Here is a 15,141-nt window from a genome sequence, read left to right on the forward strand (position 1 = left end):
GCTCTCTTTATCGCCCTTCTCTTTTGCCACCTCCTCATGACCACCCTCTGGATTGTGGAAGAGAGCGCACCAGCTCATAAGACATTTCTAACTACTGCACAGCCTACCACAATGAAAGAACACTACCTGGTCTCTCTTTCACCTCAACTCCGAGAAAGACGTAAGGAGTTTTGGAACAACTCCTTCGTGCAGCTGCTGCACCAACACAACCTTGCCGCCAATGCCACAAACTGCTGGATCTGTGGGTTGTTACCCCACGCCACTGGATATTCCATCCCCTTCATCAGTTCACCTTTCTCCGTTCGCGGTTCCTGCCTTGCTTGGCTGATCCTCTTGCAAGAAAGCTACAGGGATAATGCCACTTCCAGCAGAACTATGGCACACTTTTATCATGGGGTCTGGCAGAACAAAACAGGAAGTACTGCTGCCCCCTTTTGCCCTCTGACATCCAACGACTCTATTCATATGGACATCCCTGCCAAAGAACGGATTGAGATGCAGGTGTTCAACAACCCAGCCAGACCCACCTTCTCCTACCTCCGGAAAGGAACAGCTGCCACCCTGACTGTGGCCCTATCTGTCGTCAATGTCTCGGGCCTTGTATGCATCGAAGGCCTTGGGACACAGCTGGTAGGCCACAGCGCTTGCCGCATCACCAGAACTTTGGACTCAACTGATCCACCCTCTTTTGTCACTTCTCCGAATATGTACTTTGTTTGTGGTACAAAAGCCTACACCTGGCTCCCCAAAGGCTGGGGGGTACCTGTTACATTGCCTTCATCCTTCCTCCGACCTATGTGGCTCCAGCAAACCATCACCGACAAAAGCGAGCAAAAGACATTGAGCAAGCCGACTCCACCGGAGCACAGTTCCTGGATGCCCTGAAGGGACTTGTTCCACTCTGGGGTCCGATGGCGAACAGCCGTGCCATCCGACATCTGACCCAGGCAGTTGAAACGACAATGAAAATTACAGCCGGCATCCTCACAAACAATACAGCCGAGCTTCAGGCGGTCCGCCTGGTGGCTCTTCAGAACCGCCTTGTTCTAGATGTGGTTCTAGCGGATCGTGGAGGAGCATGCCGTATCATTGGGTCCAGCTGTTGCACCTACATACCGGACAATTCACCCTCAGTGTACAAAGCCATTGAATACCTCCACAGACTTTCCTCAGAAGTTCATCAGGAACAAGAATAATGGTCGCTTGGGAGTTGGTTCTGGAGTACTGTAAAAGACAGGGGGTGGAGGTTGTTTATGATCATATTAATACCGATTGTCGTAATATGTGGATTCTGCCTGGGTGTTCAATGCTTGCCACCCCTGTGCTCACTTTGCGCTAACTGTATCTGCCCCAAGACTTTGGACTTTGAAGCCGAACGCATGAGAGCTATGTATGAAGTTGAAGTCCGAAATATAATGGGGATAGACATAGATTGACAAGCTGGCTAGATATGTTGAAAAGGGAGGACTGTTAAAATCTAGTTTGCGACATCAACATTATCGGCGCCATCTTGTCCCTTTTCAGGCTCATATGTGCGCGTAAGTAGCAGCCATTTTGAATGCCATGGCCTCTCTGCCCACTGCCGATAGTCAGCGCGTCTCTCTCTCTCTCTCTCCCTCTGACCTCGCAAGCATCCCCCGCAGGCTGACAGCCCCCACTCTCACATGCCTGGGCCATAAACATCCCTTTCAGCGCGACCCTGCCTCGGAGCCACATCCCGTACCCGGCTAACACCTCCCTCCATCCCTTTCATGATCATACATCCTTTGATGAACCCCCTTTCCTCTGTGCCCGATTGTCCTGCTCGTTCCCAGGCCACCACCTGGCCCTGCGGATACAGTTTATTGCCCCCATACAGTAGGAAGCTTCTCTCTTGAAAGGATCTACAACTGATCAAAGCCCCCACCCCATGAGATCCGATCAGCCGCACACATTCCGGGAACCGGCGGAATGTCCAGCTGCGCGATAGTCATCACCTACTGAGATCAGGGTGGGGACTTCTACTGTAAATGTGTGTGGGAACGGGCTTGAGGCGGGGATTCCGAGGATGTCTTTCCGTACTTCAAAGTATTTGCAGGAATGTGCCACATGTAATAAACTGTGTGACCCTTTTCCCTGGCGTATCCTTGAAGACGCGGGAACTTGCCTGACCGTCTCTGACTCCTGTGGACTGCTCGCCGCTCCCGCTGCGCGGGAGCCGCTTCGCCCGTGGGGGGACCCACCAACGCGACTTCGAACTTGCCTGGCTGCCCGGGGGAGACCAACAACAGAGGAGGCTACAGGGGTAAGCGCAGCAGGGACTCGCTATCCCAGGAGTCCCTTCACGACCACGAGTCATCGGTCAGCGCCCCCCTGCGTGCCCCGCCCCACCGGCAAACCGCTAAAAGTGAAGCGGGAACCACCTTGCTTGTGACCCTTTTCCCTGGCGTATCCTTGAAGACGCGGGAACTTGCCTGCCCGTCTCTGACTCCTGTGGACTGCTCGCCCGTGGGGGGACCCACCAACGCGACTTCGAACTTGCCTGGCTGCCCGGGGGAGACCAACAATAGAGGAGGCTACAGGGGTAAGCGCAGCAGGGACTCGCTATCCCAGGAGTCCCTGCACGACCACGAGTCATCGGTCAGCGCCCCCCTGCGTGCCCCGCCCCACCGGCAAACCGCTAAAAGTGAAGCGGGAACCAGCTTGCTTGTGACCCTTTTCCCTGGCGTATCCTTGAAGACGCGGGAACTTGCCTGACCGTCTCTGACTCCTGTGGACTGCTCGCCCGTGGGGGGACCCACCAACGCGACTTCGAACTTGCCTGGCTGCCCGGGGGAGACCAACAACAGAGGAGGCTACAGGGGTAAGCGCAGCAGGGACTCGCTATCCCAGGAGTCCCAGCACGACCACGAGTCATCGGTCAGCGCCCCCCTGCGTGCCCCGCCCACCGGCAAACCGCTAAAAGTGAAGCGGGAACCAGCTTGCTTGTGACCCTTTTCCCTGGCGTATCCTTGAAGACGCGGGAACTTGCCTGACCGTCTCGGACTCCTGTGGACTGCTCGCCGCTCCCGCTGCGCGGGAGCCGCTTCGCCCGTGGGGGGACCCACCAACGCGACTTCGAACTTGCCTGGCTGCCCGGGGGAGACCAACAACAGAGGAGGCTACAGGGGTAAGCGCAGCAGGGACTCGCTATCCCAGGAGTCCCTGCACGACCACGAGTCATCGGTCAGCGCCCCCCTGCGTGCCCCGCCCCACCGGCAAACCGCTAAAAGTGAAGCGGGAACCAGCTTGCTTGTGACCCTTTTCCCTGGCGTATCCTTGAAGACGCGGGAACTTGCCTGACCGTCTCTGACTCCTGTGGACTGCTCGCCGCTCCCGCTGCGCGGGAGCCGCTTCGCCCGTGGGGGGACCCACCAACGCGACTTCGAACTTGCCTGGCTGCCCGGGGGAGACCAACAACAGAGGAGGCTACAGGGGTAAGCGCAGCAGGGACTCGCTATCCCAGGAGTCCCTGCACGACCACGAGTCATCGGTCAGCGCCCCCCTGCGTGCCCCGCCCCCACCGCCACTCTACAAGATCAGAGGAGAGTCCGTCTTGCGGGACGCAAGCGGGACGCCGGGCGAAGCCCGGGCAAAGGGCGGGCCGTCTGTGGCCGTCCGGGGCCAGCAGGGGCCGGGACGGGCTACCCCCCTGTTATGGCAGGGTTTTTGGCTTTATTTAGCAGTGATATAGATCATTAATCCTGCTCGCATCTAGTATAGGTATTCTTAGCCTGTGTTGGCCCTTTTAAGCCCTTTTTCCAGACCTAGAAGAGGATAGCTGCTTAATATGCCTTTATTCTTGACTTTAACCTGTCTATTGCCTATTGGCTTTGACATATTAGATGGTTTATGTAGGTATTCTGACAGAGCTAAGGAGCATTTCACCCCTTTCATGCCTACAGGCCTAAAGCTAGAGAGACTCCATCTTGATGGAAGCAGGGAGGCTTTTCAGGGCAAAGGCGAAGTTTATAGTTAAGGCTGTTGTTCGCTTGGAGAGAACCGGTTCAGGCTGGCCCTTATCGAAAGAATGTATTTTTCCCCACTCCGAAGACACAACTTCAGGCTGGCCAGCTGGGAACGTGTCCTTGGTACGGGGAGGTACAAGAATTTGGTGGGCGGCAGGTTACTGGCCGTAGCTTTCCATGAAAGGACAAGCATCCATATTAGCGAGCTACAGGAGAGGAGGAGTGTTCATTCCAGCTTGTGTGCAAGTCAGTTCAGTTTTGGAAGTCAGTGCAGAGTGGTGTGCAGTTCAGCGTGATGCTCAGACCAGCTTGGAGCACAGGACTGCAGGGAGCCCAGAACAACTTGGAGCTCCAAATAGCTTGCAGAGAGAGAGAGGATGTCTGCTGGGAGCTGCAGAATAGAGTGCAGTTCTTGAATGGAGAAAGAAGGCAGACGATTACTGAAGATGAGGAGGGAGGAAGCAGTGAAGGCTGTCAGCTGGAGCAACTGAACCAGAGGCGTGGTGATGTGGTGAAGGAGGGAGAGACAGAGAGAGCCCTAATCCCACCAGAGGCAGAGAGAGAAATCTTCCTTCTAATAGGTGAGGTAGTCTGAATTAGTTACACTTACACTTTCTAATCTTTTCCCTTTCAGCGGAGTGTTCCTGTTATGTGTAATCTTTTCTCTTTCAAGCGGTGTGTTCTACCTATAGTCTTTGTTAGATTTGCATAAATGTTTATATTACTGTAATAAATGTCCCCAGTTTATAACTAACTGGCGTGTAGTCCCTATTCTTGTTCACTAAAGGTAAATGGCACTTCTAGGTGTTTGCTAGGCGCATGAAGGGATGAGTAATCCCAATCAGGTGAGTGGTGATCACATAAATAGGGAGTGAGTGGACCTTTGATGCCAAGAGCAGGTAATACACAATAATCTGGACCCACATCTAAAGTTATTATTGTAGTTTCATCCCGAGTAGACAGCTGAGATAATATCCCAATATATATATATATGTATAGGTGTTCATAGGAATGTGGTCGTCGTTTGACATGCGGCGTTAATGAGAACGGCAGGAGGGATACTGCCGTGTAAAGCCACCGGATTGTGGTATAAGACTAAGTGAGAGCGTCAGGAGGGACACTGACGTGTAAAAGGGAGCATTGGGTTCTGCAGGCCCGTGTGTAGACGCACCAGATTGTGTGTCAGATCTGCCCTAGGGTAGAACGGTCTGGGTCGGGGTGACCGCGAGGCCAACTGATGTGAATAAGTGTAGTGTAGGGTATGGATATCCCTAGTAATCAGTGAGTATTCTTAGTATCCCTATAGATTTAGTGGTGTTTTTGATAATATGAGCTTGTATATTGCGAGTTCCCTATCCTCAGGTAGGTACCAGGTGCCTGGATAGGTGGTCCTGAGGACGGAAGGTGAGTACGTTTTGGCTGGGTCATAGGGGCCCCTGGGGGCTGATCCCATCTAAACAGAAAATCCAGCCATTACATTTTGGCGTAGTCGGCATCTTACGAACTCTGTGTGCCTGGCCATGTGTTTAGATTGTCTCCCATGTGTTGTGTGGGAGTGCCTTGAACGCCAATTACATTTTGGCGTAGTCGGACAGTTTACGAAGCCTGTGTGCCTGGCCATGTGTTTAGATTGTCTCCCATGTGTTGTGTAGGAGTGCCCTGAACGCCAATTACATTTTGGCGTAGTCGGACAGTTTACGAACTCTGTGTGCCTGGCCATGTGCTTAGAGAGGTTCCCATGTGTTGTTAGTGAGTGCCATGAACGCCAATTACATTTTGGCGTAGTCGGACAGTTTACGAAGCCTGTGTGCCTGGCCATGTGCTAAGAGAGTTGCCCATGTGTTCTGAGGGAATGCCCTGCACGCTAGTTCCATCTGGCGTAATGTTGCAGTTTATGTAGCCTGTTAGACCTATTGGCTTGAACAGTTGCAGCGTGAGGAGATTGTATTACATCATGGCATTTGGTTTATTCAGGGTGGAAGGAATGGTTTTCATCTTGGTGTTTAAACTGTCAAAGTTGAAGGATGGCATTACATGAGGAAGTCAGTTACATCTTTGTGATGGTCCAATTGTATAAATGTGTGTAAAAAGTGCTTTTAAATTGCCCATTAAATTGCTTGCTGCATCTGCTTATGCTGTGCAATGTGAAATGTGTTCATTTTAATATGATCTGTGGAGTTTTTAGAATATAGCTCCTTGTAAATATGACTTGTAAATAGCGCCATTCTAATGTGCCTTATGAGGTGCATGTTCTCATGTTGATCTGCTGTGTTGCTTGTGAATGGTGCTTTGGATATATTCCTTGTGAAAAGCGTGTCGTTTTTTGAGTTTGTTTCTTGTCTTGTAAATATGGCTTTAGAATAGCGCCATATTATTGTGCCTTATGAGGTGCATGTTCTCATGTTGATCTGTCGTGTTGCTTGTGAATGGTGCTTTGAATATATTCCTTGTGACAAGCGTGTCGTTTTTTGAGTTTGTTTACTGTCTTGTAAATATGGCTTTAGAATAGCGCCATATTAATGTGGTTTGTGAGGTGCATGTTCTTTTGTTAATCAGTTGTGTTCCTTGTGCATTGCGCCTTGGAAATGTTGTTTGTGAAAGGCTTGTCTTGTAAATATGGCTTGTGAATAGCGCCATGTGGTCATGGCTTGGACAGGGCATGTTCTCATTACGTTTGGCAGGAGAGAGCTGGATCTTTCTCGGGTGCTTGGGGATAACGTTTTTGAAAATGTGTACGTGTCATTTGTAAACGTGGAGAAATGTGCTAATGATTTTCCCATGTAAAAATGGACGTTGGGAAATGTTTCCATTTGAGCTGCCAAAGGGTTAATATCTTGAGTTGAGATGGCAGCCTTTATTTTTTACATGCTGTCAACATGCATGGTTATCTGACCTGACTATAAAAGTCAGTGAATTATTTTAAGGATTTTTGATGGTTTGATTTTGACTTTTTTTTTTGGTTCCTTGGTCAGCCTACGTGCTTTGTCAGTTTCTTGACGGAAAGGTAACATCTTGTGTTTTGAGAAGAGTTCTGTTCATTTCACATTCCTTTTGAAATGCGTCTACGAATTTGTGTGGGTTCACCTTGGAATTGATGTGGTTATAAATCAACCTTACGGAGAAAGCTGTGTTCTTTTAAAATGAGTGAAATGTTAAAAAGATAGCCCGTTACAGTGCACGCTACGAGCTGTTTTCATTAATTATTTCTGTGAGGGGTTTCCATCTAGACAGGAATGTGATGGTTGCAATAATAATAGGTTTAGAATAATAAATCTTGCCCGACAGTGCGTGGTAACATGTGCTTTTAATTAGTGTGAGGCAACCATGTGCTTTTGAATAAAAAATTTAAAATGTAACATTATTATTTTCCCAAATGTAAAATGAAAATGTATGCTTTTATAAATGTGAACTTAAATACAATGTTGAAATGAATATGCATTTTATGCTGTTTTACAAATTATTTCTTTTTGACAAATGGGCCATGTTAATTCGTTTCTCAAATGCAGAATGTATATAATTTGGTGTGCAAAAGATAGTTGCCCCTTTTAAATAAGTGCTCAAATTTTCCATGTCTTGCCTTTAGTTGAATTAGTTGGACAAACGTCTTTTTAAAAAAAAAAAAATTGGATCTTTTTTAATTGGCAATACACTGTAACAGAATTGTTTTTTTATTAATATTAGCCTCCGTTAGTTTGAGAATCAGGCCATGAGAACAGGCAAAAGGAATTTGTTTTTTGACCTTGGCAGCCCAGCTGGTCTGCGCAGACGAACTTTTTTTTCATTCTGCAAGTTTCGATCACGTCCCAGTGTGTTATGATGGGCTACAATCCAATTTTCTTCCGCGCACGGCTTGTTTATTTAAGGGCGGGGTGGCCTGGGCTTCTCTGACCATGGAAATTGGGAGGCTTGCAGTGCCCTGCTGATGCTGTCATCATTTGGCAGTATTTCAAATTTTTTTTTCACACTGTAGCATGACTCTTGCCCAGAAGGGTGGGACTGGCTTAGTTAGGATTAGGGTATGTTAGGCCCCACTCAATGTTACTAAAAGTTAAATTTTGAATGTTTTTAATTAATTAGGATATTTTCTTTTCAATAATGAAAGGCACCCGGGGTGCTTTTTAAATGGAAAATTTTATTTTACAAGAATAATGATACTTGTTCTCTGGTTTCTAGGATTGCTGCAGTTGGGGTGCGTGCGTGTATCTGCCCACTCCCTTTATTTGTTTTAGCTTTTTATTTTTCATGTTATTATTTTAGTTTATTGTTTTGGATGATGGAACCAGACCAGACCAGACCAGACCAGACCGGGTGATGGATGGCCGCATTGGAGGAAGTACCGAGGATGCAGGGTGGTGGCCTACACTGAAGAATTTGGACATTAAATAATCCCATGGACAATCAGGCCCCACTTTTAAAGAACAAGAAAAAAAAAATGTTTTATTTGTAACAGTATTATAAAAGAATTTGGACATTGAATAATCCCTTGGACAAGCAGGCCCCACTTTTAAAAAGAAATGAAACCCAAACATGTTTTATTTGTTACAGGATTGTAAAAGGACTTGATCCATAATCCCTTGTACAAGCAGACCCCACTTTAAAAAAAATATGTCACCTATTATAGTTTTTCCAAATGAAGGACTTTTTTGAATGATGGCGCACACATGTGCTCCACTGTGTGATTTAAGCTTGATGTTACACTAGTTATCTTGTAGACTGGGGTTGTAGTTTTTTTACTGTTCTTGCATTTTCACCTTAATTGATCAAAGAGTGGTTACCTTACAATTTAGATGGTTCTGGGTGGTGTGTCTTTTAGTATGATTATGTGTTAATGTTTATCCAGACCTTGCAACAGTTTGTCATGTTCATTTCTCAGATTTCACCTTAAATTGACTAATGTCAGCAGGTAGGCCTCATTTAGGCCTATTGTTATTTTCATCTCACATATTAGCACCTACACCAATAGTTTCATGAGTCACCATTAGCTTAAGTTGCCTATAGTACGTAAGGCTCATTTAGGCCCTTTCTTGTTTTCTCATTAGAAGTTGACACACATTTAGCCTTAAGTTGTCCGAAGTAGGCCCATTTAGGCCCCTTGCTGTTTTTATTCAACACATAAGTCCCTACATCATTAGATTTCACCAGTTATCATTAGAAGTTGAGGCACATTTAGTTTGAGGACGCCTTGGTTAGTTTCTGTTGTTATCAGATCCAATCTCAGATATGTTTCAGCATTCGAGTCAAGGGTGCTTTGATTTGTTTTTAGGTTTTTATTCCCTACAATTGAGTTTCAGGTGGAATTTTCTTGAGTTGTCATTGTTTTTAGGGAGTTTTTTAGGTTTTGATTTGTTGATAGATTGTGTTGATGTTTGTTTATTTAGATGTTATTGTTTATAAGATGCTCGCAAGATAAGGATCTAAGGGTGGAATGTTATGGCAGGGTTTTTGGCTTTATTTAGCAGTGATATAGATCATTAATCCTGCTCGCATCTAGTATAGGTATTCTTAGCCTGTGTTGGCCCTTTTAAGCCCTTTTTCCAGACCTAGAAGAGGATAGCTGCTTAATATGCCTTTATTCTTGACTTTAACCTGTCTATTGCCTATTGGCTTTGACATATTAGATGGTTTATGTAGGTATTCTGACAGAGCTAAGGAGCATTTCACCCCTTTCATGCCTACAGGCCTAAAGCTAGAGAGACTCCATCTTGATGGAAGCAGGGAGGCTTTTCAGGGCAAAGGCGAAGTTTATAGTTAAGGCTGTTGTTCGCTTGGAGAGAACCGGTTCAGGCTGGCCCTTATCGAAAGAATGTATTTTTCCCCACTCCGAAGACACAACTTCAGGCTGGCCAGCTGGGAACGTGTCCTTGGTACGGGGAGGTACAAGAATTTGGTGGGCGGCAGGTTACTGGCCGTAGCTTTCCATGAAAGGACAAGCATCCATATTAGCGAGCTACAGGAGAGGAGGAGTGTTCATTCCAGCTTGTGTGCAAGTCAGTTCAGTTTTGGAAGTCAGTGCAGAGTGGTGTGCAGTTCAGCGTGGTGCTCAGACCAGCTTGGAGCACAGGACTGCAGGGAGCCCAGAACAACTTGGAGCTCCAAATAGCTTGCAGAGAGAGAGAGGATGTCTGCTGGGAGCTGCAGAATAGAGTGCAGTTCTTGAATGGAGAAAGAAGGCAGACGATTACTGAAGATGAGGAGGGAGGAAGCAGTGAAGGCTGTCAGCTGGAGCAACTGAACCAGAGGCGTGGTGATGTGGTGAAGGAGGGAGAGACAGAGAGAGCCCTAATCCCACCAGAGGCAGAGAGAGAAATCTTCCTTCTAATAGGTGAGGTAGTCTGAATTAGTTACACTTACACTTTCTAATCTTTTCCCTTTCAGCGGAGTGTTCCTGTTATGTGTAATCTTTTCTCTTTCAAGCGGTGTGTTCTACCTATAGTCTTTGTTAGATTTGCATAAATGTTTATATTACTGTAATAAATGTCCCCAGTTTATAACTAACTGGCGTGTAGTCCCTATTCTTGTTCACTAAAGGTAAATGGCACTTCTAGGTGTTTGCTAGGCGCATGAATGGATGAGTAATCCCAATCAGGTGAGTGGTGATCACATAAATAGGGAGTGAGTGGACCTTTGATGCCAAGAGCAGGTAATACACAATAATCTGGACCCACATCTAAAGTTATTATTGTAGTTTCATCCCGAGTAGACAGCTGAGATAATATCCCAATATATATATATATGTATAGGTGTTCATAGGAATGTGGTCGTCGTTTGACATGCGGCGTTAATGAGAACGGCAGGAGGGATACTGCCGTGTAAAGCCACCGGATTGTGGTATAAGACTAAGTGAGAGCGTCAGGAGGGACACTGACGTGTAAAAGGGAGCATTGGGTTCTGCAGGCCCGTGTGTAGACGCACCAGATTGTGTGTCAGATCTGCCCTAGGGTAGAACGGTCTGGGTCGGGGTGACCGCGAGGCCAACTGATGTGAATAAGTGTAGTGTAGGGTATGGATATCCCTAGTAATCAGTGAGTATTCTTAGTATCCCTATAGATTTAGTGGTGTTTTTGATAATATGAGCTTGTATATTGCGAGTTCCCTATCCTCAGGTAGGTACCAGGTGCCTGGATAGGTGGTCCTGAGGACGGAAGGTGAGTACGTTTTGGCTGGGTCATAGGGGCCCCTGGGGGCTGATCCCATCTAAACAGAAAATCCAGCCATTACACCCCCTAACAATTAAGGTAAACCTATCGACTGTTAGCTGTGGATGTTATAAAATTATATTGTAATCACGCATGTCTTCATATTCGCCAATGACTACTCGTTCAGGTAGAAGCTCCAGACGAGGGGGGAACTCAACAATATGCACGATGGATAACTTTATCACCCGCGCAGTGTCTGTAGTAGAAAAGGAAATTATCTTGGCAGAACTCAGACTATCACGGGAATACTTGGCACATAAACGCTCCTCTTTAGGATCACTAGTCCATGCTACATCCCCAGTTAACACTACTCCAGCTGAACCCTTATTATCGGTATCAACTGGTCCTTTGCAACCTTGTGTTGTTGATTTAAGGCATGATAATGGCGCTCTTGAGATCGTTCCAGACCCTGCACCTACAAACAGAATCCAAGGCAGTACTAGTACAAACAATTGTCTGACCAACAAAACAGTTGATCCACCTATACTACCTGTAATTCTGGTGCATGATACACCCCCAGGGTCAGCCCTTACACTACCGTCGTCAAAAGAAAGTCGAGTTGCTGCTAAAAGGAAGAGAGTGGTTACCCCGAGAAAAGCTTACAGATTAAAAACACTCAAGAGAATTCGCAGGAACTATATGAATGGAGGCACCTCCTGTAAACCCGTAGAGCAAGAAGCTACAAACATGAGGCCAGAAATAAATAACTCTCAAGCGGGAGATGACCATAATGCTATACTCGGTCAAGTGCTGATTTCGGAATGTCCAAAAACTTCACCTGCCGAGAACCCGTTGCTTGACCAGATGCAAGCACTCATGTCAACTCTGCTCTCACCAGTTATCGAAAAATTAAAAGGGCTAACAGAGCGATTAGACAAATTTGAACAAACCTCATTGGACAACTTTTTCGCCTTGAAATCCTTGGTAAAATTACACTCCAAGATTGGTGGAGATACTACAAGGGTGGAACCTAGCCCCACAGCCCCTAAACCAATACAACAATCCCGACGACCTAGGAGAGACAATGGGACAGACCAGAATAGATTCAACAACGATCCAAGGGAAAGTCAATCTGAATCTGCCAAGGCACACTCAAATAATGGAGGCATCCAGCTGACTGTTCCCCCGAAACCTGCACCACGAAAAGTAAACCTGGTCAACACAACCACTACCCCTCAAGTCCTGGTACCATCCAAGCCTGATGACGGGATTGAATCTACTACTTGTTCTACTAACTGTGGCTCGGACAATAATGCTAAAGTAACTGACCATAATAGAGACAAATCAGTAATGAAAAAGACCCCAAATGCACACCTTCCGCCGGGATGCCAACCGTACGTAGTTGTGCTTACAGGAGTCCCTCCCTTGAAACCTAATAAAAGGGAGTCTTATGATGAGCTGAAAAATAAGACGTTGTTTTGGCTTAAAGAAAACAGACCCTTGCCATACTCTGTCAATTGTCAGGTTATCAAAGTCCGAAGAATTAGCTGGTTGGGTACAAGGCAGAAAGACAAAGCAGGGGATTGTATTCTGGTTAATTTCAAGGACCCCTCTGTTGCTCAACTTGTGTATAGCCAGAATCAACGAGGTGGTCATTTAGGAATTGGTACCTATGACCTTAGTTATTTTTATCCTATGCAGCGGCCCCAAGAGATCAGAGATTCATCTCGGTTAGGCCTGATGAACAACAGGTATTCTTTTTTTGACCCTCCAACCCCAGTAGGAAGAATGTTTCCAGGAATTATGGATGGGGATAAAAATTGGTCATGGTGGGGTAATTGACAAGAAGGAAAAAGTGGCACACATGGATCTTCGCCCTCCTTGTCTAATAGTCACAAAGGGAACCCCTGTATAAAATCAATTGTAAATACTGGTGTAATGCCTCCTACATCTGATAACTCTGAAATCAAACAGGTCATATCTTTGCCCACTAGCCCCTCCAAAGACCACCAAGGAGAGGTATTAATGAATAGCGGCCATGCACTAACTACAGACAGGTTACTAGAGGTACTTAATGAGCCGCAGGGTTTGACATCTCCACATGAGACCTCTGATGATTCTGACGAAGGGGTAATATTATCTATTCCTAGTGCAGGTAATAATTGCCCCAGCACCTCAGTACCATGTAAACCAAAATCTTGTCATGGAACATAGCAGGGCTGTCTAGAAACTTATGTGATAGGAATTGGAGTTCCTTTATGGAAGAGTATGATATTATCCTCCTACAAGAAACATGGGCAATCTACATGGTGCATAGACTTGGATACAAAGCATACTATTGCGGGGCTATTGCGTCTGTGAGAGGCAGACCTTCAGGGGGCTTGTTAATTTGGATAAAAGTATGTTTGAATGTTACTGTATCACCCTGCAATATTGGTTCTAAAGACTTGCTTGGGGTGAAGATCACTACGAAGGATATTGGGGACATCTATTTGATAAACATCTATAATAGACCTAATCCACAAAAAAAGGAATCAGTGGTTGTGGAACAGTTAAGCATGTTTTTGAACACCCTGGAGCAGGACCCTAAAATAATTATAGGCGGGGACTTTAACTGTCAGTTCGAGCCTGTGCTGGGGTTAGAAAATTTATTAGAAAACGAGGATAGGGCCAATGATATACCTTGCCTAGACAGTGTAAAAGCAGTTAAAAGCTCGGTGGCAGTTATGCAGATATATGAGCTGACGGTATCTCACAATCTAAGAGCCTGTAATGGTAGACTGGACCCGGATAAGCCATCTAACTACACCTATAATAAAGGGAACTCTAAGTCACTTATTGATTTTGTATTGATCACCACTAACTTGTGGCATTTGTTGTTGACCTTTTCTGTTGTGAATAGACCAGAAAGCGATCATTTCCCCCTTCAGGTAGGGCTACTACCCAAACCGTTCCTTTCATTAGACAGTGGAATGGAATCAAACAACGAGGTGGGTGAGGTTGAAGTTTCTAATAATAGGAAAGCCATAAAATGGCCGCATATTCTGGCAAAAGAGGATACACTTATAGGTATCTATAATATCTTCACAAACACTGTCTCCTCATACAATAAGTTGACCATGGGATCCCACGAAGTGCTTAAAATGCACTATCAATTAGTAGAAGAGCTAATCCCCCTTTTGAGTAAAACTTGTAGCAACAGGGATAGTAATATTAAACGGCAATTGGAACTGGAGACACCGTGGTACAACAAACAGTGTCGTCTAGCCAAAGGTAATTTAATTAAAGCCGTAAAATCTAAAGACCAAAAGAAGGTAAAAGAGTGCAGAATTGAATATAATAACCTCCTCTCTAGAGCGAAAAAAGAGTGGGACGATTCAATCTGGGAAGACCTTTTAAATGCTGCCAGGAAGCATGATCAATGCACCTTTTGGAGCCTAATAACAAAAAACAATAAAACAGGGAGCTCCAATAGAGATTTCTTTCTAGATGAAAAAATCTGGTATGACCATTTTTCAAAACTATATGATGCAACTGAGATGCCCTTAGAGGACACCTGCATCGGATCCCGTCTTTCCCATTCTAATCTGGAAAAATTCACCACTGAAGAGACATTGTGTGCTATAAAGGCAGTTAAGGCAGGTAAGGCGCCAGGACCTGATAAATTACCAGGCGACCTATTTACTCACAACATTGAAGTATGGTGCCCCTACATAAACTTTTTGTGCAATTCCATTTTGCTTGGTACTCCGATCCCCGAATCATGGAAGGGGGCGGAAATAGTAACCATTTACAAAAAAGGAGACCGTTACAATCCTGGTAATTACAGACCTATAAGTTTAATAGATATATTACAAAAAATCTTTGCCAGACATATTTTAAACCGCCTTTTAGATTGGGTAGAGGAAACTAAAATCCTCTCAAAATATCAAGCAGGTTTTAGAATTAGGACAAGTACTGTAGATCAGGTACATAGGTCCATGTGTATTTGTTGGAAGTATATCCAAATAAAGAAGTGC

The 15,141-nt window shown here is 45.7% G+C and overlaps 1 protein-coding gene and 1 long non-coding RNA gene across 4 annotated transcripts in view; one reads left to right on the forward strand and one right to left on the reverse strand.

Moving 5' to 3' along the window:
• ZNF646 (zinc finger protein 646) overlaps positions 1 to 15,141 on the reverse strand; it is a 202,114-nt gene that overhangs the window by 67,835 nt on the left and 119,138 nt on the right. The gene's annotated exons all lie outside the window — the stretch shown is intronic.
• LOC147703679 (uncharacterized) lies at positions 3,678 to 8,007 on the forward strand. Its single transcript, XR_015297596.1, has 2 exons — positions 3,678 to 5,718; positions 5,818 to 8,007. It is a non-coding gene; the product is annotated as an uncharacterized LOC147703679 (long non-coding RNA).

The sequence above is a fragment of the Lissotriton vulgaris genome, chromosome 7 (genome assembly GCF_964263255.1).
Source record: "Lissotriton vulgaris chromosome 7, aLisVul1.2, whole genome shotgun sequence".
Lineage (NCBI taxonomy): Eukaryota > Metazoa > Chordata > Amphibia > Caudata > Salamandridae > Lissotriton > Lissotriton vulgaris.